The sequence below is a fragment of the Tamandua tetradactyla genome, chromosome 22 (assembly GCF_023851605.1).
Source record: "Tamandua tetradactyla isolate mTamTet1 chromosome 22, mTamTet1.pri, whole genome shotgun sequence".
NCBI lineage: Eukaryota > Metazoa > Chordata > Mammalia > Pilosa > Myrmecophagidae > Tamandua > Tamandua tetradactyla.
Genome location: NC_135348.1, coordinates 28941495 through 28968217, shown reverse-complemented (window position 1 = coordinate 28968217; position 26723 = coordinate 28941495). Strand labels below are relative to the sequence as shown.

Genomic DNA, 26723 nt, shown 5'->3' with positions numbered 1-26723 from the left:
CACACTGCCAGGAACATTCATACCCCTGGACGTCATGATACACATAGTGGGGAAGGTAATGATTTTACTTGCAGAGTTGGGATCAGAGAGAGAAAGGTCACATTTGAGCAACAAAAGAGGTTCTCTGGAAGTAACTCTTAGGCATAATTGTGTGTAGGCTTAGCTTCTCTGCCACAGAAATAAGTTTCAAAAGAGCAAGCCTCGAGATCAGGGGGTTGGCCTATTAATTTGGGAGTCCCTAGTTAAACCTAGCATTTTTATGCATTATGTCTTTTTATACTTACAACCAGCCCAGTGAAAATAGGTATAATGATTCCCCTTGTTTTGTGAACATTATTTCGTCAGTATATACATTGAATATATATATTTAAAAGCTAGTATGATTTAAGGATTAATAGCTTACTACTGCCCACTGTATCTACAAAACATAGTAGGTGCTCAATAAATATTTCTTGAATTTTGGTCTTACCTCTGCCCATTAATCTTGGAAAATTATTTGATCTCTTTAACCTTCAATTTCCTTATCTATCAAAGGAAGAAAGTAAAACAACCCTAAGAGATGAGTGTAAGAGTCAAATTCCATAAGGAATGAAAAGCACTAAACACAATGCCTGGCACATATTAGCATCAAATGAATGTCACTTAATTTATTATTATCATCTCTGATTATATCAGACTATAAAACACTGGTACAGGATAGCATCAGTCATAACTGGATTATGTGGATAAAGCTTCAGAAAATTAAGAATATGTCTGTAACAGAATAGATTTACACATGAAAATCTGTTTCTCATTCAAAATTGAGATGTTCATTCTTACAATTTAAGACAAAAATAAGTACAGCATTTTAAAGTGATAGGAAACTAAAATAATGAGTCTTTTGAAGAAAAAGCAATTCCTTTTCTTTATAAGAAAAATGCTATTTAATGATATTCAAACCAAATTAGCAGACTAACATTTCAGTCATGACTTGATAAGCACTGATGGAAAAATTCTTCTTTATTATCAAAATAAGATGAAAATATCCACACTTGCATGAAACAACTTTCCCCAATATAGATTTAAAACGGTGACTTAGGCCTAAGAGTCACCTCTTTTTGGGGGGGGGGGGGGGGAGGGCAGGACACGGTCCAGAATCAAACCTGAGTTTCCCGCATGGAAGGTATGGTAGGTATTTTTTTTTTTCTGTTTTCGTTTTATTTCTTTTTCTATTGTCTTTTTATTTCTTTTTCTGAATGGATGCAAATAGATATGATGAATATGCAACTAAGTGATGATATTGTGAATTACTGATTATGTTAATTTTTATTTCATTTGTTAATTTTTTCACTTCATAAATAAATTTTTTTAAAAATAATGTGTTTGTATGTTCTTTTGTCAATAAAAATTATTTTTAAAAATGGTGTGAATAGGTGTGCTGGTTTGAAAGGATGTATATACCCTAGAAAAGCCATGTTTTAATCCTAATTCCATTTTGTAAAAGTTACCATTTCTTCTAATCCCTATTTAGTAATGTATGTTTGAAACTGTATATTAGATCATCTCCCTGGAGATGTGACTCAATCAAGAGAGGTTGTTAAACTGGATTACGTGGAGACACGTCTCCAACCATTCTAGGTGGATCTTGATTAGTTTACTGGAATCCTGTAAAAGAGGAAGCATTTAGGAGAAAAGGAGATTCGGAGAGAGCAGAGAAGAACAACTGAGTCTTGAGAAAGCCACAAAAGAGAACGCCTCAGAACCACAAAGAACAGAGTTTACCAGCCAGCAACTTTTGGAGATGAAGAAGGAAAACACCTCCCAGGCAGCTGGAGGGGAAGCTAGCAGATGACGCCATGTTCGACATGTGCCTTTCCAGATGAGAGAGAAACCCTGAACTTCATCAGCCTTTTTGAATCAGGATATCTTTCCTCGGATGCCTTAGATTGGACATTTCTATAGACTTATTTTAATTGGGATATTTCCACGGCCTAAAAACTGTTAACTAGCAACTTACTAAATTTCCCCTTTTTAAAAAGCCATGCCATTTCTGGTATATTGCATTCTGGCAGCTAGCAAACTAGAACATCTGGTATAAAATATTTTTGTGAATGAAAAATAAGTACATTCAACAAAATATGCAGTCTATAGAAAATACTGCAATAACTGACTCTGACAGTAGTTAAAAGCAAAGTCAAATTCCAGTTATTAGTAGGAACTTAATTGGATCATGATTTCTTAAACTTTCGAATCTTTGCACCAATGAGAACTAATTTCTACTGCTACAATTCCCTTTGAATTGAGAACAAATATCTTTCTTATAGTTTAGAAAATACTGAACCCCTTAAAATAAGACTGGAGATAAGCAATTTTGGCAACAAGAGTTGATGTCATGAGATTTCTTTTATGACAAGGTGATTGACTCAGATATATAAGACTGGATGTTAGAAATTTATAGGATAAGAGAAATTACAAGAAAGCTATTTTAAAACCTGAAGGAGACTTTAGAGTTCATTTTACAGAAGAAACAAAGCAGAGTGGCTGTCATGATCAGGTTCATGTGTCAACTTGACCAGCTGGTCGTCTGGTCAGCAAGTGCTGGCCTGTCTGCTGCTATGAGGGCATTTCATGGACCTAAATCATGATTATGTTGGCTGCATCCACAGCTGATTGCACTTGTAATCAGCTAAGCAACGAGTGATGCTTATTCTAATCACCAGAAGGCTTTTGAGGAGGATTCAGAAGAGACAGTCTCTCTTCCTGCTTCAGTCAATGAACCTATACTATGGAGTTCATTCATACCCTTCATCAGAATCATCAGTTTCACAGCCTGCCCTAAGGATTCTGGACTCTTCCATTCCTACGGTTGTCCAGCCAGCCTCTCCTGAGAGATTGTTGCAGTCCTTCATCAAAGTCACCATCTTGTGGCCTGCCCTACAGACCTTGAACTCTACATTCCCATGGTTACATGAGACACTTTTACAAATTTTATATCTACAGCTATCTCCTGCTGATTCTGTTTCTCTAGAGAGCCCTAGCTAATACAGCTTAGTACCAGGAGTGGTTCTTAAGAAACAGAATCTTAAAAATGAGTTTTTACAATTGATTTTGTACTCTGACTCAAAGGCACTAAGGGTTCTGTCTCCCATAATCAGAATGACACTGTCAATCCATAGGGTGAGTTGGCAAAAGAGACAGTCAAAATATCATCATTGGATTCTCCTAATGCTTCGCTTGTAAGAAATCAGGCTCTGAGGGATAATATTTTTGACACCTTTATAGAGTTTTGTGGAAACAGGAGGTATGGAAATGTTGGCTGGTTGTTGTTAGATATGCTGTATACGTTAATGAAGGAAAGGGATGGGCTGAAGGCTTCAAATGAGCAGCTTACATGCATGTTATATGACAGACGTAAATGTTTCTATGAGCGCCCTGAAGGAAAATCTTATTTCCTATAGCCGTAGACTTGGAATCTCTGAAAATCAGACTCAGAATCTTACTGTTAGAGTAGCAACTTTGTAACCAAGAAATCAGGATCTCAGGGATAATTTTAATTAGTAAATTGTTATATAAAAAATCCTTTTTGCTTTCTGGAATGTTGGAGTAGACAGGAAAATATCTGAGATCTCTGAATTGTAGTCCAGCTGCCTTAATATCTGAAATGAGTATAAAAAGCCCTTATTCTGTGCTTTTGTGATTGTAAGAGCTCATCATTCCCTCATAGAGCAAAGGCCCTAATGCTAATGAAGTCAGCTATTAACTACTTTTCCTTTTGGTTTACACCTTTAATACTGAAGTGATAGCTCTGCCTCACCTCCTTTAAACTTACAAATGTTAATTATAACACTTGTCTCCTTTTCTGCTTTGAACTTACTATCTGAAATGACCTCATCTCCCCTTGCTAAAATCCTTAAAAACCTTGAACCCCCTAAACTCAGGTAGACAGATTTTGGGCCGTTAGGCTGTCTGCTCTCCTGCTACATGTGTAGTAATAAACTCTTTCTCTGTTTGAAACCCCAGTGTCTCAAGAATTGATTATTGAGTGCATTGGGCAGAAGAATCCACAGCCTTTGTCCAGCGACAATTTTACAACATAAACTTAAATCTCAATCTTGCATGGTGTCTGCCATTAAAGTGAGAGCATTGATGGGAAAGCAGTGGGACCCTGAAAAATGGGATGGTAACATACGGATTGATAATGATGCCGGTGGAGAGGTGGAAACCCTAGGTCATGCTGAGACTTTTCTAGATCACCCTGTAATAATCTGTCCTGAAGACATAGCTGCTCTACCTCCATCCTGCCCTAAGGAGTCGGCCACCCAACCTCCACCTGAAGGGATTAGCCCCAGAATGATTAATCATGTTTCACCAGACAAAACTGCAAATGAATGCCTGAAGTAAATGGCTTGAAAGATACTTCTAATTCTTTTCATGACACCCCCCCCCCCATTTCTTCCAGATGTATAACTAGACTAAAGTCCCAACAGGCCCCAAAAGGTGAGGTACAAAGTGTCACCCATGAGGGGTACATTATACTCCAAAAGAACTGCAAGAGTTTTCCAATTTATATAGACAGAAATCAGGGAAGTATGTGTGGCAATGGATTTTAAGGCTGTGAGAAAATGGTGGGAGGAATATAAAGCTGGAGTGATAGAACAGTGGAATGGCTTTTTGAAAACTCAATTACAGTACCAACTGTGTGGCAATACCTTGCAGCGCTCAGGTGATGTGCTACAGGGGGCTGTTTATGCTCTGAATCAGTGTCCACTGTATGGTGCTGCTTCTCCCACAGCCAGGATCCATGGGTCCAGGAACCAAGGGGTAGAAATGGGAGTGGCACCACTCACTATTACCCCTAGTAATTCACTAGGAAAATTTTTGCTTCCTTTCCCTGAGACCTTGAGCTCTGCTGGTCTGCAGGTTTTAGTTCCAGAAGGGGGAGCATCCACCAGGATAAACAACAATCATTCCATTGAACTGGAATCAAAGACTGCCACCTGGTCACTCTGGGCTACTCATGCCCCTGGATCAACAAGCCAAGAAGGGGATTACTTTACTTGGCTGGGGTGACTGATCCTGACTTTAAGGGGGAAACAGGACTGCAACTACACAATGGAAGCAAAGAAGAGTTCTCTTGTAAACAGGAGATCCCCTAGGGTGTCTTTTAGTACTACAATGCCCTGTGATTAAAATCAATGGAAAATTGCAACAACCCAATCCAGACAGGACTACCAATGGGTCTGAAACTTCATGAATGAAGGTTTTGGTCACCCCACCAGGCAAAGAACCAGGGCCACCTGAAGTGCTTGCTGAGGGTAAAGGGAACATTGAGTGGGTAGTGGAAGAAGGTAGTGATAAATAAGAACTACACCATGCGATCAGTTAAAGAAACAAAGACTGTAATGCTGTTTTGTTCTTGTTATAGTATTTAAGTTGTAAGATATCAAGCTTAAGAATGAATATTACCCAAGGATTTGCACCCTATCCTGGGGAGATTTAATGTGTTGCCAGTTGTACATGGGACAGTTGAGTATAGTTAGATGAGGGAAAATGTGTCTGCTATTGTTTTCCATTTACAGATAAAGTTTTCCATTTACAGATTAAGTATGGTTTAAGGTGATGTGTATAGTTGACAAGTTGACAAGGGGTGGACTGTCATGGTCAGGTTCATGTGTCAACTTGGCCAGCTGGTGGTAGCTGGTTATCTGTTTGGGCAAGCGTTGTCCTATCTATTGCTGTGCTGGTTTTTCTAATTTATGTATGTACCCTAGAAAAGCCATGTTTTAATCCTAATCCCATTTTATAAATCCAGACATTTCTTCTAATCCCTATTCAGTACTGTATATTTGAACCTGTAATTAGATCATCTTCCTGGAGATGTGACTCAATCAAAAGTGGTTGTTAAACTGGATTAGGCAGAGATGTGTCTCCACCCATTCAGATGGATCTTGATTAGTTTACTGGGATCCTAGAAAAGAGGAAACACATTGGAGAAAGCTAGAGATTCTAGAGAGCAGAACGACAGCCACGAGAAACAGAAAGTCCACCAGCCAGCAACCTTTGGAGATGAAGAAGGAAAATGCCTCCCAGGGAGCTTCATGAAAAGAAGCCAGGAGAGAAAGCTAGCAGATGACACCATGTTTGCCACATGCCTTTTGAGAGAGAAACCCTGACACTGTGCCTTCTCACCTGAGAGAGAAACACTGAACTTCATCGGCCTTCTTGGACCAATGTATCTTTCCCTGGATGCCTTAGATTGGACATTTCTATAGACTTGTTTTAATTGGGACATTTTCTGGGCCTTAGAACTGTAAACTAGCAATTTTCTAAATTCCCCATTTTAAAAGCCATTCCATTTCTGGTATATTGCATTCCGGCAGCTAGCAAACTATAACAGTTGCTATGGACTTCATGGACTTAAGTCATGATTATGTTGACTGCATCCATAGCTGATTATGTTTGTAATCAGCTAAGGGGAGTGTCTCCTGCAATGAGTGACAATCTAATCATTGGAAGTCCTTTGAGAAGGATTCAGAAGAGACACTCTCTCTGCCTCCTTCAGCCAGCAAACCTCTCATGTGGAGTTTGTCCAGACTCTTCAGCAGAGTTGTCAGTTTCACAGCCTACCCTAAGGATTTTGGACCCTTTCATTCCTATGGTTGTCCAGTGGACCCTTTCATTCCTATGGTAAGGTTCTAAGGTCTGCCTACAGACCTTAAGGTTCTAAGGTTGCCCAGCCAGCCTCTCCTGAGAGTTCGTTGTGGACCTTCATCAGAGTTACCAGCTTGTGGCCTGCCCTACAGACCTTGGACTCGACATTCCCATGGTTACATGAGACACTTTATAAATTTTATATCTATGGATATCTCCTGCTGATTCTGTTTCTCTAGAGACCCTAGCTAATATTAGACCCCAGCTAATGAGTGGCTAAGGTCTTTAAGTACCTAAAGCTGTTGAGCTGTGTCCCAGCAGTCTTGATTCTTGAAGATGATTGTATAAAGATACAACTTTTGCAATGTGACTGTGTGATTGTAAAAACCTTGTGTCTGATGCTCCTTTTATCCAGAGTATGGAGAGATGAGTAAAAAAATATGGATAATAAGTAAATAAATAATAGGGGAGATAAGGGGTAAAATAAATTAGGTAGATGGAAATATTAGTGGTCAATGAGAGAGGGGGGTAAGGGGCACAGAGTGTATGAGTTCTTTCTTTTTATTTCTTTTTCTGGGTGATGCAAATGTTCTAAAAAATGATCATGGTGATGAATACACAACTTTGTGATGATATTGTAAGCCACTAATTGTACACAACGTATGGAATGCATGTGTGTAAAGATTTTAAATAAAGATTAGATATATAACCTTAATCATATATGAGATACATATACAAACATGAATATGTAACATAGATAAGAAGTAAAATATGTGATTCCATCTAAATTTTTTTTTTAATCTTTTCACATTTTCTTTGCCAGGCATGTTCTTGCTTTCCTAATGATCTTCATTCACCAAAGAACTATACTGGCCAAGTTCCCAGGCATAACCCAATCGATGTTGACTTGTTCAACCTGTTTTATGGTGGCGAAAACTTGACAGGAAAGCATCTTATAAAAATACTCTGAATAATCAAATTTTACAGTTAGTTTAAAAATTGGTGAGTGTAGAGCCAGCAAGACAAAATCAACCTGACTTTGTTGCCCACAGTCACCACCACTGTAGCTAAAAATGATATTGCTGTCTAGCTACAACTCTTAATATTTTTATCCTCCTAATCTGTGTTACCAATTCTGTGAATAAACAAATTCCTAAAGCATGTAAGAATCAGACTGGGGTGGGGAGGGGGGATGGTTTGGTTAAGGAAAAAGTAACAAATAAAGTCAAGGCCTATGCCCTGACCATAGCTCAGATGTTTGAAAAGTCTCAAGTCTGGTCACAACAGCCTCTTGTTCATCCAAAAAGAGATACACAATAAAACTTTAAAATCTTTGTTTCAACTGCCTCACCAGAGTCAAGCAATTCCCTCATAGGAAGTTGGAACTGGAGGCGATCAGGGCATATGGTGTATTTCCAGGCCTTAAGGAAACCAAGAACCTAGTTAGATTCTGAGCAACAAAAGCAAGTTGGGAGACTTTTTAAAGGAGGATAAATTGCCAGTACAGCAAGTGTTATCACTAAAAACCTAGAATGGAAAGGACTGTTTAAAAAGTTGAAAAAGGGATCAAACTTTGACTAGAGATATGAATGAAGCTGATCTGGGTAGGACTAAGATAAATCAGAATACAGGGTAGGATGATATCATCCATATTTTAAAATGTCAATTTCTGTGTGCGACTAAAGGGAGAGATGTTTACTTGATGCAAAATCTATATTTACCTAATTTAACTTGTATGGTCAGTTTAGTCAAACATCTCTAACTACAAGGAATCTTGAACAGGGTATGAGATCTTGTTGGTATGTCCAGGTTAGTGTGATGTCCCAATATATCCCAGAGTAATTTGGGCAGTGAATAAAGAAATATTTACAAAGTTCCTTTGGGGGACTGGGGAAAAAGGAGGAAATATTCAACTTCCCCATTTGAAGAACTCCAGATATTCTTTTGCAAACAGTGGAGACAACCAATTCAAAAGGCTGAGCCCTCCCTCGATTTTGGGGCTCACCCCTATGAAACTTATTCCTGCAAAGGACAGCTAAGCCTACTTAATATTAGGCCTAAGAGTCATCCCCAGAGAACCTCTTTTGTTGCTCAGATGCGGTGTGGCCTCTCTCTCTAAGCCAAGTTGGCAGATGACCTCACTGCCCTCCCTCCTAGGTGGGCCATGATTCCCAGGGGTGTAAATCTCCCTGGCAATATGTGACAGAACTCCCGGGATGAGCCAGGACCCAGCATCATGGAACTGAGAAAGCCTTCTTGACCAAAAGCAGGAAGAAAGAAATGAGACAAAATAAAGCCTCAGTGATTGAGAGACTTCAAACCAAGTCAAGTAGTTACACTTGTACATTATTTGGATATCCCTTTTTAGTTTATGGTATATTAGAGTGGCTGAAGGAAAGCACCTAAAGCTGCTGAGCTGTGTTCCAGTAGCCTTGATTTTTTTAAGACAATTGTATAACAATACAGCTTTTACAATGAGACTGTATGATTGTGAAAACCCTTTCTCTGATGCTTCTTTTATCCAGAGTATGGACAGATGAGTAAAAACATGGATAAAAAATACATAAATAATAGGGGGGAATAAGGGTAAAATAAATTGGGTAGAATGAAATACCAGTGGTCAATGAAAGGGAGGGATAAGGAGTATGGGAAGTATGAGTTTTTCTTTTCTCTTTTTATTTCTGTTTTCTGGAGTGATGTAAATGTTCTAAAAATGAGCATGCTGATGATACTGTGAGTCACTGATTGTACACCATGTATGGACTGTGTGCTGGTCTGAAAGGATGTATGTACCCTAGAAAAGCCATGTTTTAATCCTAATCCCATTTTATAAATCCAATTGTTTTTTCTAATCCCTATTCAGTAGGGTATGTTTGAATCTGTAATTAGATCATCTTCCCGGAGATGTGACTCAATCAAGAGTGGTTGTTAAAGTGGATTAGGTGGAGACGTGCCTCCGCCCATTTCGGTGGGTCTTAAATTAGTTTACTAGAATCCTATAAAAGAGGAAACATTTTGGAAAAAGCTGGAGATCCAGACAGAGCAGAGAATGCCACAGCACCACGAGGCAGAGAGTCTACCAGCCAGTGAGTTCTGGAGATAAAGAAGGAAAATGCCTCCTGGGGAGTTGGAGATGAAGCTAGCAGATGACGCTGTGTTCGCCATGTACCCTTTCAGCTGAGACAGAAACCTGACCATGTTTGCCGTGTGCCTTTCCACTTGAGAGAGAAACCCTGAACTTCATCGGCCTTCTTGAACCAAGGTTTCTTTCCCTGGATGCCTTAGATTGGACATTTCTATACACTTGTTTTAACTGGGACATTTTCATGGCCTTAGAACTGTAAACTAGCAACATATTAAACTCCCCTTTTTAAAAGCTATCCTGTTTCTGGTATATTGCATTCTGGCAGTTAGCAAATTAGAACAGACTGTGTTTGAAGACCTGTCAATAAAAATATTTAAAAAAAAATAAAATAACAAAAAGAAACTAGTATGGAAAATCCTAAGCTTAGCCAACTTTTTCATATTTAAAAAAGTAAGTGGAGAAAGGATTATGGGAAGATGATGAGATGATGACTTTAAACCCACACTTTCTCTAATTTAAGGGGGAAAAAAGGAAGCAGAAATGTCCATTGCATGAATCCTTTTATTCTGGTTTGTTGGGCTATGAATCCATTAAAGTGAATCTATCCTACAGTAAAGTCAATAAATAGCTTAGTCAGGAATATTCTTCCTTCTTCCAAAGAAAAAGCAGATGATAATATCTAACATTTATAAAACACTACTGTGTGCTAGAAATGAACACTTCATAAAGACATACTATAAAATGCATTTAATGTACACAATCCTATAAAATGGGTATTATTATCCCCATTTTACAGCGGGAAACCTGAGGCACAGAGAGGTCAAACATCAAGCCAATGACAGAGCCAGAATATGAGCCCAAGTCGCTTGGCCCCAGAGTCCATCAGGCTCTTAGCTACCAAGTTCTTCTTTCTTATGATTAAGCAAGTTAGCTTTTTTTTAAATTAAAACTATATAAAGAATTGGGCAGGCAACGGTGACTCAGTGGCAGAGTTCTTGCCTGCCATGCTGGAGACCCAGGTTCGGTTCCCAGTGCCTGTCCATGTAGAAAAAAAAAAACCTATATAAAGAATTATATAAAGCTTCTACCACCACACCCTGGAAGATTTTTCTATTTCCTTTTTGGCTCATTACACGGGCTGATTAGAAGCCTCAAAATACATTAAACAGAAATGACATATATCTATATGAGTATACAAATTTTACCCTTCCCCCCCAAAAAAGGTATTTGTGTATGTTTATGTGTGTGTGCACATACGTGTATATACATACGTTCTTTAACTCACAAGTTCTCTCATATAAATTCTGAAGGCCTTAAGGAAAAAGTGACAGTATTAGCAATTATTCTTCTCCTTTGCTCTCCTCAGGGTTGAGCTATTTTTGGTTTAGAAAAAAAGTTGGCCTGAAATTATGTATTATCAAGAATATAAAGATTCTCAGATAAAGACCTTTTACCCTTATTCAAGTTTACTCATTTTTCAAGTAGAAAAACTAATGGAACCAAAACGTAAACATTTTCATGATGCTGACAAAAAGGCCCCCTGCAGAAGCAACTAAAGAAAAACTGCACTGAGTATCCCATTTTAAGGTCTAAACTATTTACAGAATTCTCTCTTCCACAGGACCTGTAACTTAAGCATTTATGGGTCTGTAGAACGTGATGAATGGATGGAGGAATACAAAAGTGCATGTTTATTTTCATTTTAGGACAAAATATCAACTTCTCCATTAAACCTGGGATTCTTATCACCAGGCAAAGTAGACTAAAACTTCTTCCACTGAAGTTGAAACACAACTCTGCAGCCTCAGCAGAGCATAATCTCTTTTCATCTGGAAAGTTGTGTTGGGTTCTTCAAGATCACCCCACATTTTGAGATTTGCTAGGATTCACAGGACTTAGCAAACAGTTGCACTCATGGCTAAAATGTATTACAGTGACATAATAAGGATACACAGTCAGATCATATGGGAAGAAGATACAACAGAGTCTGGCAGAATCCACTGCAGGATTCTTTATGCTCTCTCCCTCCCGTGAGCAATCACAGAGCAAACCCTTCAGGCAGCAACAAAAATGTAGCACTGTTTCTGCTGAAAGAAGCCCATTAGAAACACAGTATCAAAGTTTTCATTGGGAGTTAGTCACATGGGCACCCTCTACCTAGCATATACCAAAATTCCAGTCTCCTAGAAGGAAACCAGGTGTTCAATATAAACCATAATGTTTGCATCAACAATGTAGGCACAGTGAATCATAAATTAACTGTTGTGAATCAAGTTCCCTGATGCCAGCCAGGAAACAATCTTATATGCATGGCTTTCTAAGGATAGCAGTCTCAAACCCGTCTGTTAAAAAAAGGAATAATGATAATAACTACTTCATAGCTACCAATATTATCACAGTATGTTATTCTCATGGTATTGTTATCCAGTATAGCAAGACATGCAAGAAACATGACCTAAAGGTCAATGGCTGACAGTTATGAGAAGAGGATATTACAGATAATATAGAACTTGAACTTAAACTTAAAACTTAAACTTCAACCAGCAGTAACTTTAGAGGTAAAACTCAACCATCTCGAATTAAGGGAATATAGATTCCATCCTGCCTCTGTAAAATATGTGGGAGGTTTAAAATGCTTTATCATTATAGAGTGACATCATGATTAAGTTTAAATGCTCAGATATGGTATAACGGAAACAGCATCTCCACTTCTAAAATTTAAGTAAAAATTTATGAAGGCAGACTTCCTGGAACATTCTCATTTCATCTATAACATGAAATGAAGCAGAAAATGAACTCATTCTAAAAGTTTATTAGAGAACCAAAACGTAAGCAGGAACCATTCACCAATCCGTTTAAAAATTAATGCACTTTCCAATTCTTACTACTTATAATCTAAAATGAAGTAAGGGTAATGAAATTTGAAGTTCAGAATGGTACATATTTAACATAGATTGACTTTTGCAAGGTAATCCTACTTTTCCAATGATGTACCTAAACGGTACCCACAGCTAGGTTATAAGCAAAATGACACAAAATGGACAGATTACTCATGAAAACATTGGGACTCTGGCTCTCAAGTAAAGGTAAGAACCTAAAAAATTCTGTTTTAATATTAATTCTGCAAACACTATTTTGTTTACTTGTTATACCACCAACTCATGACTTCAACTATTTCTCTACATTTATACAGAATAGCCCTATAATGGATCTACCAAATGCCGTTCCAACTTTCCTCAATTTCACTGATGATGAACCCAAGTAAAGCCTAGAGACCATATAAAGGATTAAGTTACAGATTTTTTTTTTATTTGCCAAGTTTATAATTCAACAATGAAAAGTAACATTTGCTTGCTTAGGAACCAAAAGAAATTAGATTTAGTCTATTTTAAATAAATCATGTTAAGGATACTGAAGTTATAAGGCAATATGACGAATAGTCTTTAACTGTGGGGATTTAACCTTGTCCCAAGTCAGTTTCTGTGTAATAGCTCTGTAATGGACTGCAACATGAGGTTTTTATTTATAAGTCTACTGAAACTTTCTACTCTGTCCTGCCAACACAAACTAGAATTAAGGTCCATTAGAGCAGCCATAGCTAAGTTGTTCACCACTGTGTGTTAACACTGTAGGGCTCCCACTGTCTGGCACATTATGGGCAACAATTTTAACTCCCAATTCAAGTTTTTCTTTCTCCTGATTTCCCTCCTCTATTTAATTGTCTCTAATATATAAGTGTCCTTTGTTTTAAGCTTCTTTAAGTCATTTTATGTAAAAATGGTATATCTTAACCACCACAAATACAATACTGAATAGTTGATAGATGGGCTAACAAATAAAGCGGCAAGAAACATTTTCAGATACACATACTAACTCAGGATAAGCATTACATTTTTAAACACAGAATTGAAGTCATTTTAAAATACTTTCCAAATTCTGATAAATCTAGATTGATATGATATATCTAGTTCATTTGAACATATCTGGTTTCCTTACAGAAGATATATTTTAAGTCCTAAATATGTACATGACATTATAAAGGGAAATACTGGTTACTACTCACTTTATAAAATATCACAAGTTGTTTTTAATAGCCAATACTAGTACTTTAAAAACAAAATTTATCCTCAAAAATTGCATTTACATATAGCTTGGAAGTATTATTTTACACTGAAGTAAAACAAGAAATTATTTTATGTTAATTTGAGTTATGCTATACAATGTATGCCACACAGAGAGTGTAGGTTTTTCTAGCAAAATAGCGAAGGAAAAAATGTTTACATATAAATTATTTATAAACTTAGTCATCATACAACTACATAAAAAAATATCTGTGTATTTTAGCCCATAATTATATACAGTTGAAAGTGTAATTTTATAATATGAACATAAGTTGGTAAAAGTTATCACAAAAATCTTTGCCATTGCTATAACTGTACTACAAATTTAAATTTGTATAGATATTGGAAATTATTTTACTTTTAGATACTTAATTTCAAGGAAGAACCAACAGGAAAAGGCTGTTTTCCCTGCTTCTCTTTATAAAGCTAAAATCATTTACAGAAAGCCTTATATACATTTACTCATGCCTAGAAACTGTTACAGAAAACAGAAATTATATACTGAGCTATCAATTAACTTTTTAGTAAAGAATGAAGGCCACTGCAATATTTTTCCAATGGTTCCCACCACATTTGGGGAAAAAAACCTAAACTCTAACATGGCCTATGTAAAAATCAACATAAGGCTGGGCCTCTCTGACCTCAACCCTCATCTCTCCTTCACTGCTTTGCTAAACTCCAGCCACACTGGCTCTATTTCGACAACACACGAAGCTTATTCTCATCTCTGCACCTCTTGTTCTGCAGCCTAGAAGACTCTTGCAGATCTTCCACAAACGAGATCCTCCTCATCCATCATGCAGATCTCACCTCAAATGTCACTCCTTCAGAGAGGCATTATGGCTCCCCCCACCCCAAATAATTTCCATATGCATGTGGCTCCCCCATCATTTTCTATTTGACATCCACATTATTTGCTGCATTTACCACTCTCTAAAATTATCTTATTTAACTATATAATGGCTAATCCCTCTTCAGAATTTAACTTCTTTGAGAATAGGGACCTTACTTATCTTGTTTACTACAGTCTCCTAAGGAGTTCAAATGAATATACTATTAAACACGCAGGCTGCTATGAAGATTTTGATCATTTATAGCCATTTTATCACATTAGATTTCTCTCACAGGTTTCTTCCATTTTCATACCCACTAGCACCTAACATAAGAGAACTAATTAACAGTGAGAATCATGTACAAAAAAAGTAAACAATAACTATACAGTCAGTTCAAAGACTGACCCCAGGTTTCAGAATTATTTATGTTTTTAAATTGTATTCTGACCCTACCTATCAACATTAGTAACAATAAGCAAATTTCTAATTATATTTAAAGTAAAACTATGAAATAAAAATTAACATTTATGAGTAATGCACATTCATGCAGATCATGAAGTACATATGATAAATAGAATATAATTTTGAAATAAAACAAACATCATTTTCTGATTTACTACATAGTTTAGATATCAGCCACTGTGTACAATTTAATTTTATCTCCAAATAAGGAAACCATGTTCAAAGAATTAAAGGAGAGTATGATGACAATGATTCATAAAACAGGGACTCTCAATAGATTTTTTTTTTAAAAAAAGGAATCAAATAGTAATTTCAGAGTTGAAAAGTGCAAGCAAAATTGAAAATTCACTAGCAGATTTGACATGGCAGAAGGAAGAGTCAGTGAACTTGAGGATGTTTAAGTAGAAATTGCCAAATCTGAAGAACAAGAAGAAAAAAAAGATGAACAGAGCTTTACAGATTTAGGTATCCCATTAATTGTATCAACATACATGTATGAGAGTCCCAGAACGAGAGGAGAGGAAGAAAAGGACAGAAATAATATCTGAAGATAATATTTGCATAAATACTAGTCAAAAACTTTCCAATATCCCTCATGAACACAGACACAAAAATCATCAACAACACTAGCAAACCAAATCCAACAACACAAAACAAGAGGGATTTATCCCAGGAATTTGTTTATCGAACAAATAAAGTATAAGTAGTGATTATTCTGATATAACATCTGTATCAATGTACAGAACACATTAACAGAATAAAGAACAAAAGCCACATAGTCATCTCAACAGACTCTAATGCGACCAATCACACCAACTCGTCTGGGACTGGGTAGGTTTCCCAAGACACAGGGCTACAACCAAAAAGGCCCTGGGAAAACAGTGACAAATAGTCATACCAATAAGCACAGAAAAAGCATTTAATAAAATCCAATAACCATTCATGATAAAAATTCTTAATAAACTAGAAAAAAGGACAGAAGTTCCTCTATCAAACACACAGTATCAACAACAACAACCAAAAAAAAAACCCTACAGTCAGCATTACACTTAATGGTAAAAGACTGAATTCACTGCCTCCTAGCAATTGGAAAGGAAGAGAGGGAAGGGAGTGAGGAATTAGATGCATTCAGCATCAGAAAAGAAAAGCAAAATTGTCATTTGTACATTTCTATGTACACTGTACACAGAAAATCCTTAGGAACCCACAAAAAACTACCAGAACTAATACATGAGTGCAACAAGGTCACAGGATACAAGATCAACATATAAAAATCAATTGCATTTCTACACACTAGCAACAAAAATCTTAAATGAAATTTAAAAAACAATTCCATTCACAATAGCATCAAAAAGAATACACAGGAGAAATAACTGAACAAATAAAGTATAAGTAGTGATTATGGCGTCACTACACTGTGAACGTAATTAGCACCACTGCACTATATATTCAAATGTGGTAAAAACGGATAATTTTAGGTTGTTCATATTTTACTAGAATAAAAATTTTAAAAAAATAGGACTGGACAACACAAACAGGGAACCCTAATGCAAACCATGGGCTATAGTTATTAGTACCATCACAATTATTCTTTTATCAACTTCAACAAAAGTATCACACTAATGCAAGGTGTTAATAATAAGGGAGGTATACGGGAACTCTGTATTTTCTGTACAGTTCTTCCGTAACCTACAACTTCCCTAATTAAAAAAAAAAACCATAAGGCTTGTACACTGAAAATTATAAAACATTGCTAACAAAAGTCTATAAATAAAGAAAAATTTTCATGTTCATTGGAAGACTGGATATTTTTAAGACAGCAGTTCTCCCCAAATTAACCTACAGACTCAAAGCAATCCTATCAAAATTCCAGGACATTTTTTGCAGAACCTGGTAAGTTGACCCTAAAATTCTTATACAGAACCCAGAACAGACAAAAAGTTTTTAAAAATAAGAAAAAAATTAAAGAACTGATACTACCAGGCTTCAAAACTTATCATAAAGAACAGTAATAAGGACAGTGTTACTAGCATTAAAGGATAGACATATAGATCAATGGAACAGAACTTATGAGTCCAGAAATAAATTCTTATATTTATGCTCAACTGATTTTTTTCACAAAGGTGCTAAGGTAATTCAATGGGGAAGCAACAGTCTTTTCAGCAGATGGTGCCAGGACAATCTACACGCAAAAACTGAATTTCAACCCTTACTTTATATTACACACAAAAATTAATTTAAAATAGATCATAAATAAATCTAAATAAAAGAGCTAAAACTATAAAACTTTGAGAAGAAAACAAAGGAGAAAATTCTCAAAAGACCTTGGCAAAGAGTTCTTATATACATCAACAAAAGCATGATCTAAAAAAGAAAAAAGTTGCTAAGACTTCCTCAAATTTTAAAACTTTGCACTTCAAATGACCCCACTAAGAAAATGAAACCAACGGCTCATCATCTGAAAAAAATACTCAATATCATGAGTCATTAAGAAAATGAAATTAAAACTACAATGAAAAAAGAAAACATATGTCTACATAAAGACTAGTATGCAAATGTGTAAGCAGTATTATTCACAATAGTCAAAAACTGGAAACAAAACAAATGACCATCACCTGGTGAATAAAAAAAATGTGATGTACATAGGAACACTATTCCACAATAAAAAGAAACAAAATACTGACACATGCTACAATATATACCAAGTTCCACAACATTATGCTAAATGAAAGAAGCCAGATGCAAAAGACTACATATTGTCTGACTCCAGGTATATGAAATATTCAGAAAAGGCAAATCTATATAGACAGAAGGCAAATCAGTGGCTGCCTAGGGCAGGGGTGGGATTAACTGAAAATCAGCTTCAGAGAATTTTTGGAAGCAATGGAAATGTTCTAAAACTGGCTTGTGGTAATAATTTCACAATTCCATATATTTACTAAAAACCGTTGAATCACACTCAAAATGGATGAATTTTTGGTATGTGAATTACACCTCAAGAAGCTGTTTTTTCTAAAAAGTGTACATACTCAAGAGAAATGCCCACACAAAAATTGTACACAAATGTTCACAGAATTATTCATAATAACCAAAAAGTGGAAACAATCCAAATTATCCATCAACTCACGAATGGGTCAATAAAACTTAATATATCCATACAATGGAATATTACTCAACAGTAAACAGAAATGAAATAATGATGCATGATACCACATGAATGAACTTTGAAAACATTATGATGAGGTGAAATAAACCAGACACAAAAGACCACATACTGTATGACTTCATTCATATGCAATGGCCACAACAAGCAAATATATATAGCGAGAGTAGATTAGTGGTTGCCAGGAACTGGGAGCTTTGGGGGGAAATGAGGAGTGACTGTTAATGAATTCCGGGTTTGTTTTTAGAATGATGAAAATGCTCTAAAATTTATTAAGCCGTGGCTGCAAAACTCTCTGAATATACTAGAAACCATACAATTGTACATTTTAAATCAGTGAATTGTATGGTCCTGTGAGTAGGTAAAGCCATCAACAGTGGCAGGCCCTGCCACAACCACAACAACCAATCAAAGAACTGATCATCTGTTGACTTAGGATAGAAAAATCAGTAAAAGGCAAATTCTTTTCTACCACACTCAAACTGCTTATTTTGTAAATAAGTATTGTTGAATGAGGGGCAATGATTAATCACTGCAATTAGTTGTCATTAAGTTTAAAAACACATTGACATTAAATATCCAAATTTCAAATGATCAAGATATTTCCATTTTCTACTTTACGTGTTTAACTACTAGACCCTGTGCCAAAAGTATTCAGGTGAGCACACTATAAACTACAATGCACTATAAAAACTTTAATTCCTAACTTTCTTCAAATGTAATTCAATAGTTTTCAATCTCATATAAAGTCTTCTGCCTTTTGAAAAACGTCTGAAATGTAAATACGTGACATTCTTCCGAGATTCTGGCACTGGAAAAAATGTATAATTTATCCTTCAACAGAGACTCACAGATAAAAAGAAAATCTGGTTACCAAAAATACGATTACTGCTGTCTCATCTCTGGATTAAAATTTAAACACAGAGCTAATGTAAACGTTCACGAACAGCAGAAAGAGGGGAAATTTTAGTTTTACTTTTACTTACTCATTTAGTCAAGTACTAAGAACTTGAAAGCTATTCTGCATCGAACCTAACTCCCAGAAAAGGAAAGCCTAGGATGCTGGTACATAAAAAATATTAGAAACAGTGCAATCTAGATTACTCTTCGTGTTACGGAATATGTTTTCTGTCCTTTATTGACCCGAAAAGAAAACTGTCTAACTCGCTCAAGAGAAGGGGTTCGCAAGGCTGCTCCGGGCAGAGCGAAGTGCTGAGCCCTGCCAGAACCTTACGGTTCTCCCTCCCCGCGCCTCCAGAAAACCAGTAGCTCCGTCCCAGAGGGTCAGATTCGTAAGGAGAGGATCCAGGAGGCGGTCGCTGGATGTGCGCGTTCCGGAGCCCGTTTTTGTTTTGTTTAAAAAACAGATTCCGATCAGAGCCAGCCCTCCCTACCCCCACCCCACCCCCCCGGGAATTGGGGGAGGCGACAGCAGGGGGCCGGCGAGGAGACCGAGAATAAAAGAACAACCGAGCACAACCTGCCGCGCAGACTAAGGGCGGAGAGAAGGAAAGGTAGAGGCGGCGAAAACGCCAGACGGGAAAGAAAACTCATCTCGGGCCCTCCACGCCACCCTAAGGGGCCAGAGCCTCCCAGGTTCCGCCCTGAGTTCGCCGCGCAGCCCGGCGCCGGCCGCAGCCGCCCGCCGGCACACACCCTCCCAGGACGCGTTTCCTCCGGAGCTGGACCCCCCGCCCTGGCCTCCCTGTGGGAGAAGGCGCGTCAGTTTAGTCCGCTTCTCGGCAGAGGTGACTCGCTCTGAGATGTAAACACAGCCAGACCAGCTGCGCTCGGCCCATCCCCCCGCCGGGGTCCGTAACCTCTTCCCTCTGCCCTGCCCCGCGCTCCCCGCGGACAGCCGCGCAGAGCGCCGTCGCCTCTCGAAAGTCCGCCTCCCCGACCGTTGCCCAGGGGCGCTCGCCTTCTTCCCTAACCCCCGGCCGATGTCACCGCCACAGCCTCCGGAAAACCCCTCCGCACACTCCGGAGCAAACAACACAGGCGCGGGGCGGGGGCGCGGAGAGAGGAGGCGGCACTCGGGACCGAGGGACATTATCGCCGCGCCCTCGGCGCTGTGTCCCACTACCCTCGGCTGCCCGCGCTCTTACCTGTTCGCCGCGTCGCCTGGGAAGACCGCGGCGTCGCTCTCAGTCTCAGCAGGGCCGCGGACTAGCCGCCGCCGATGGCCGGGCGTCCGGAGGGAGCCGGGGCCTCCCCCGCAGCCGGAGCCGCTCCACAGAGACAAGAGGAGACAAAACAGCTCCGCGCCACCCCGCGCGGCGGCCCCCGCCCGCGCCGCCCCACCGACCCCCAACCGCCGAGGCGACGGCGGCGACACAGAGCGCGGCGCGGGGAGCAATGATGGCCCCCGCCCTCTACCCCCCGCCTCGGCTCCTCCCCCTCGGCCTCCAGCCGCCGCCACCAGGACACTCGAGGCCGCCTCCCCCACCCGGCCCGCTCCGAGTGCTCCGCCCCTCCCCACGCGGCGGGGAGCGGGGCGGAGGGGGCGGCACCGCCAGTCACCGCAGCGCCTGTCAAACCGGGACCGGCTATTTATACCCAGCAGGGCCCCACCGCCCTCGGCTCTCAACCGCCCGCTGAACCTGCCTCTGTTGCTTTCTCGAATCCCGCCTTTCCTTATCCCCCAACTTCTCCGAACCCCTCTTCTCAGGTAAAGATTCTTGCCGCTCGTCCCGCTTCCTGCCCTGGTCTCCCCCATCCTGTGCCCGGTTCCGGCCTGGGACTGGTGCGGGCTCCGCCGCGCGGGGCAGGCGCGTGGGGACGGCGAGGCCGCGCGTGCACCTGCAGCGCCCGCCCACCAGCTTTTCTGTCTACTCGGGCTTGCACACCCTCGCCCCTCTCTGTGGCCCCCGGCTGTCTCTCCCATCGGTAACCCTAGACCCCAACCCTCCTTCCCAGGAAACGGCTGTGCACTCGGACAGTGTGATGGTGGTTGGGGAGGCCGGGGGTTGGAGAAACTCCTAAACCGGGTCCTGCCCTTCTGCACTCCACAGCCGCGTAAGTCCGCGGCGGGGGCGACGGCAAGCGAAAGCGCGACGCCGGCCCCGCCCCCGCCCCTCCCAGCCTGTGACGCGCGTGGCGCCCCGCCCCGCCCGCCTCGCGCCCCTCCGCGCCGCCCGCGCCTCCTCCCAGCCTGCAAACGCCCGGCCTCGTACACCCGCGGACCCCGCCCCATTCCCAGAAATTACCACCCGCCCAACCGCCCCGACGCGCGGCGGTTGGTGCCCGCGTTTGCCGGCGGTCGGCGGCCGGGCCCAGCGCGCAGCTGCGGAGCGCGGCGGGCGGTCCCCCGGCGCTGCAGCGGGAGCTGTCGTCGCCCGCACCGATTCATTGTCGGTCCTCGATCCGTCAGCGACGGGGAAGTAACTCCAGTCCGAGTATTGGTGCGAGAATGCCGAAGTATTATGGTGCGGGAGTATTTGGTCCAAGTGGTTACAAGTCGAAAATGAAAACCCAGCAGTAGCTGTGCGCTTCTGGTTTCCACACTTTTCACACAAAGGGGAACCTCTGAGCGGGGCATTCTCACGCGCCTTCAAGTGCACAAAAGCCAATGACACAGGGCATAGGGTTGCCCTGCGTTTGGAGCTTGTCATTAAATGGACTTTCTTAGGCATAGTTAGGCATAAAAACGCCCCAGTCTATCTCCCACCAACGCCAACGCCTACACCATCCCTCCCGAGGTCGTGTTTTCTTGAATTTGTTTCTTTAACAAAGAACAGTGTCCGGGTGCGCGCGGGGATTGGTTCTGTTTCTGTCTCTGGCTCCTTGCAGCGGGCACAGCATTTACCAGGTTCACCTCTGGGTCCCAGCCTTACTATATTCGCTGCTCCACAACCAGCATTGAACGAAAAGAAAATCCTGAGGAATGTAAATGCAGCAGTTCTCGAAAGGAACATGTGAACCACAGAGTTAAAGATATTATGGATTCCTGAGTTCTACCATAATGGTAGTTATTAATACCTTTCAAAGTAAAGAATTTGTAAAGCCTTGGTAACATTCTAACTTTTATACACAATAAACAGGATACTACGAACATCTTTCTAGGGCAGTGTTTTTAACCCTCTATTTCCTGTAAAACAACCTAACACTTCGGGACTATTGCTCACTCTGATACTTGTAAGGGATTCGCTAATTATCAGTGCTACTGCATCTCCATAAATATTGCATTGTCATGATTTAATTAATGGGCATTTAAGGGCAAAGTCCCATTCCAGTAGTTAGGGACAGATTCACCTTTGAGTTCAAATCACTGCTATTGTCAGCCACCTGAAGAACTCTCCCCTACCTTCAATTGGAAGTAAGCACGAAAGTCCTAGGTAAATAGCAGTAGTAGATAACATTTTTGTTCCCATTTCTTCACTCCTCTATACATGAATGCCCTTTGAAACGTGACTTTTGAGTTCCTCTCAATTAGAAGTAGAACGTTTCCCCTCCATAGGTGTTAAGTTTGGGTCATCTAATTGGCTTTTAACCGAAGGAATATGGACAAAAGTGACAATGTGACAGTTCTGAACTTGACCTCAAGAGGCATTGAGTGTTTCTCTTTTGTGCTGCTGTCTTTCACGAGAAGAACATGCCTAGGGTAGTCTGCTAGCCCAAGAAGGATGAGAGACATATGGAGCAGACAAGGAAGCAACTCCAACTTGAACACAGGGAACTGCGGGATAAAGAATTGTTTTTTTAACCGCTGTAGTTGGGGCGGTTTGCTATGTGGAATTAGCATTGCAATTGCTGACTTACACAACAGCAGATGGAGCAATCTGCTCCCTTGGTATTACCAAACATCTCTGAGGCAGCTCTTTGGTAGTAGGTCTTGGAAAGACACATCACTTGTGGAGGCAAGCCAAATAGGAAACACAGAAAGTTTGCAACAGGGCATTCTAAGGACCTCAAGGGCGATAGAAAGGAACTGTGGTGGCCCAGAGTCCTAGAACAAGTTAGTGATCATAGAATATGGCATCTTTATGTTGTAGACTGGGTTGCTTTTGCTTTTGTTTTTTTTTATATTACACAATTATTTTTTTAGTTCTACTAGTGATTCATTGATACATGCCCGTCATCAATTTTCAAATAATACAGAATAGATTTTTCAAAAATCCAATCTACCCTTTCCTCTCAATCCCTCATTTACCCTCCACACCTATATTTAGCTTGTAAGCTTCCATTTTTCCGCACACATATACATTTATACACATATTCATATAGACAATATAAATGGGATTATATAGTAAGTTATTATGCAGAATACTTTTATATACTTTTCTCTGTGCTTATTTCCCCTTCCCTCTTCCTACTTATATAGGAAAGTTGTTTTGTTTTTGTTTTTCACTTGTCTTCAGCATCAGAGTAATCAAGGGAAGAGGGTTTTGCACTCCTACATCAGATTGTTAAATGGGAGGTGCACCCATTTAGGGCCCAGTATAGGGTGGCAATGATGATCAAAGTGAAGTCCGCAGGAGAAAACTAAGCTCTGAGTAGTAGCAAGTAAATCAGTTGCCCTTCCCAACCCAGAAATTCACGTTCTTGGGCTGTTAGAGGCTTTAAGTTATACTTAAATAGTGAGACCGTATTCCCTTATAACATTTCAAAGCAAGCAGTCGAAAGAAGCAAAATGGAAACTGCCCTACCTTTTCTGACCTAGCTTCAGAAGTCACACACCATCACTTCCAGTATAATGTTAGTCACACATCGGTCCTAAGTCAGGGTAGGAGGAGACTGCACAAGGACAGGAATTCCAGGAGCTGGGAAACCCTGGGGTCCAGGCTGGAGCCTGGCTACCACAAAGGCATTCCATGGTAGTGAATTCTGAGTGACTGACACAATCTTTAAGCTCACTGGATTCCCTCATTGCAGGTGAGCAGATTCTCAGGTTGCATAAGCTTTACAAAAACAGCCAGAAGAATCTCTTCTTTTGCCTTGCCTTAACAGAATGAGCAGCTCTGGGCAACCATCCAGTTGTAGTCCGGTATTAACCTACTTTACTGGTGAGCCACCACATCCACCCCTCTACAAACTCTTTCTGTGAAACTTATTTATAACTCTCCCACCACTGCAAAGGAACCCAGTCCCCAAATTCGTTTTTAAGTATCATCTTCCCTTTTATGAATCAGGATCTTTGAAACATTATATATTAAACAGTTATAAGAGACCTGCCCTAGAAAATCACCAGAACAAAAATAATATTTTAGGGGCATGTTACGTTTCCAGAATCAAATTAAGCAATTTTTGAGAATGAAAATTTGTACTATCAAATGCAATCAGGTAAAATAAGTAGAAAGCATAAATTTTTGAATTTGGAAGGGAGGTTAAATTCTCATGAGTTACACATGTAATTTACTATGTAATGTTTTCCAGTAAAATAAGTACTTAAGTCATTTCATAATTTCAGTTCTTGATTTTAATAGCAAGCTTCTCTTTAAAATAGTGCTTTAGTTGGAGTCGTTTTAATAATTCCATCTTTAAATAAATTATTTTAAAATACCTTTCATTTATTAAAGTATTTGAGTTGGATTATACTTAATTCTAGTTAGAATTTCTAATATTTTCAATATTACAACAAATTTTTGTAAGCAGATTTTTGCCTCATCTTTATTATAAAATTAAATGTCCAAATGAATTACACATAGGACACTTAATTAGTGATTTGAGATCATATTAATCTTTAAAGTGTCTGGATAAAATTGGCTTCCTAATAAAATTCAAGGTAAATGCAATAGTAGTTCATTAAAACAAAAAGATAAATATCTTCCACAGGACAGGATCTGAAATTAATTTCCATACTTGTGAGTCGAATAGTTTTCAAAGGCAACTTAACCCATTTCTTCCATACTACTAAGTTCAAATAAATTAATAGAATTTTTTTCTTTCTATTTGTTTCCTGATTGCCCTAAATTTAGAAAAACAAACTGCTTGTTTTTCCCAGTATTTATTTGCTTTCTCCTGGTAAGGAGGGATTTCCTATTGGTCAGCTAATTAGAATGGGTAGCATTATTTTAGTAATAGTAAATAACAGCAACAACAACAATGGAAGCAACTATTAGCATACTACCAAGTGCTTTGTGTTCATTAATATTATGTATTCAATATTATTGCCTTATTACAGTTGAAGCTGAAGCCTAAGTCACTTGTTCAAGGTTACACAGTAGGCAGTATGGAGTTGGATATTGAATCCTTCTTCTGAGCCTGTGCTCTTATCCATTTGTACATTATACTACTAAAATGCCTTCTTAATTTATGCATGGCAGTCTTATTTCAACCATTCAAGTCCAAACATCAGGGACAAAGAGTATTCTTCTCTGCTTCAGCCATAACACCAGCCTCATATCCACACCCCCCAAATTGGCAGGCCAGAGCTGCCACTTGCAGCCCTATGCGCCTCTGCTTGGCCTCCCTGTTCCACTGACATACCAGACAACACTGCAGATGGCTGAGGGTTTCTTGCCATGTTCCCTATCTCCCATTCTCCAGATGCTTCCTTCACCACTGGTTGCCAACAAATTCCCTCTATTCCAGCCTGTGGCTCCTGCCTGCTGCATTATGTCTAAGTAGACTTTACATATCTGCTGGTGATGGCTGACTATTAAATAAAAGAGAGAGAAAGAGAAAGTAACAACCAGGACGAGAAGCCGATCTATATAGGCTTACAGGAGGACAATGATTAAAGTGTGGATACCAGAGAGAAAAGGAAAGAATAGAGTACATGAAAAAAGGAATTGAGAGTTTTAAAATATTGGGAATTTACATGAAAGATTGGAAATTCCCATAACGTAAAGGAAAAACAGAAATAAAAATAGTTCTGTTAAAATTAATATTCAGGGCACTACAACAGTGGCTCAGTGGCAGAATTCTTGCCTGCCATGCCCGAGACCTGGGTTTGATTCCTGGACCTGCTCATGCCAAGAAAATAGATTAATACTCACCAGTCCATCACAAATAGGCATAATGATTGATAATATCTGTACTTACATGTGTTCAGAGTGCTAAATACCAACAGAATGCTTTTGAATTTTAGCAGCACCTTCATAATGTTTAATCCTTTCTTTAAATCTTCACAGCAACCCAATGAGATCAGTATTATTATTGTTTTGCAGATTGTGAAACTGAGGCCAGTGGAGGAGGATAAAAACTTCCCCAAGATCACCAGCTTGTGAGTAGTGGGCAGGCAGGGAACCCAGGCAGGCTGGCTCCAGACTCCAGCTCTGGACCACTCGGTCACTGTCCTTCTGCCTCCTCTTCCTCATTGTCACCTCCAGCATTAAAGGCATGGTCAGGCCAGCCTTTCCCTGTGCCATGCTCTCCCAAAGGGTAGGCTGAAACCTCAGGCATGTGATTCCAGGAATGTAAAGGAGTCCAGTTCATAATTTAACAAGCTTATAAGTGGCTTATAGTCTGCTATTACTACTACTGGA

At 39.7% G+C, this 26723-nt stretch overlaps 1 protein-coding gene across 4 annotated transcripts in view; it reads right to left on the bottom strand.

The window, feature by feature from the left end:
* The window catches only part of ELF2 (E74 like ETS transcription factor 2), a 125413-nt gene extending 104363 nt beyond the window's left edge, over nucleotides 1-21050 (bottom strand). For 2 of the 4 annotated variants that reach the window (XM_077140009.1, XM_077140003.1), the window contains exon 1: nucleotides 20403-20559. The gene's annotated coding sequence lies outside the window, so the exon portion shown is untranslated. Of the gene's footprint in view, nucleotides 1-20402; nucleotides 20561-20901 lie in introns of those variants that run through there. The other 2 variants (XM_077140004.1, XM_077140006.1) reach the window with 2 other exon arrangements.
* Between the last annotated feature and the right edge of the window lie 5673 nt (nucleotides 21051-26723).